The sequence below is a fragment of the Gossypium hirsutum genome, chromosome D01, assembly GCF_007990345.1.
Source record: "Gossypium hirsutum isolate 1008001.06 chromosome D01, Gossypium_hirsutum_v2.1, whole genome shotgun sequence".
Lineage (NCBI taxonomy): Eukaryota > Viridiplantae > Streptophyta > Magnoliopsida > Malvales > Malvaceae > Gossypium > Gossypium hirsutum.
Genome location: NC_053437.1, coordinates 25,347,000 through 25,347,735, shown reverse-complemented (window position 1 = coordinate 25,347,735; position 736 = coordinate 25,347,000).

The window sequence follows — 736 nt, the reverse complement described above, 5'->3', positions numbered from 1 at the left end:
GCACCCAGCAACTCCGGATGGTTGTATCTAACGAAGATGTCATTTCCCCAATTCCTAAATTCATCTAACCTGTCGACCATTTTTCCTTCGTACTCCATTCATAGCATTTAATCAACAAAGATCATATAACTCAATCTAAACTCCAGACAAACTCATGTCAACCATACAACATTTTAGAATTTGAGTATAGAAACTCACCTGATACTTGTTTGCCTCACCAGCTTAGCTTTTCCAATGCCAAAGCTTCCACTTCTTCTAGCAACTAAGCATTAAAACCAAAATCATAAATTAAATTCGACATTTTTAGATTAAAATTCAGTTTTTCGGAAACATGTAGAACTCGTTTAAAGGTTTCTAGAAATCCTTAACTTTATTTACTTAACCTTTCTTATACGAAAGGGCTAAGAACCTTATCGACACACTAGATTCTCCATTTTTCTGACTGAATCCTCAAGATTACCGCTCCATGCAGGGCTTTTGACTGGTTGCGCGCATGTGCATTAAAATAAGTAATTTATGAAACAATTTTTAAAGCCCATTTTTACTGCAAACATATAGGTAAATTGTAATATTTATAGTGTTGCAATGAAACATCGAAGTATTCCAAGGACTGAACCCAAAGGAAGAGGCGATTGAGTAATAACTAGCATACACATAGAGCCTAAGTGGCTACTAATAGATTTTATATTACCACGATGCAGGAAAGATAAGTTTGCAAGAAAATTAAATATTCTAT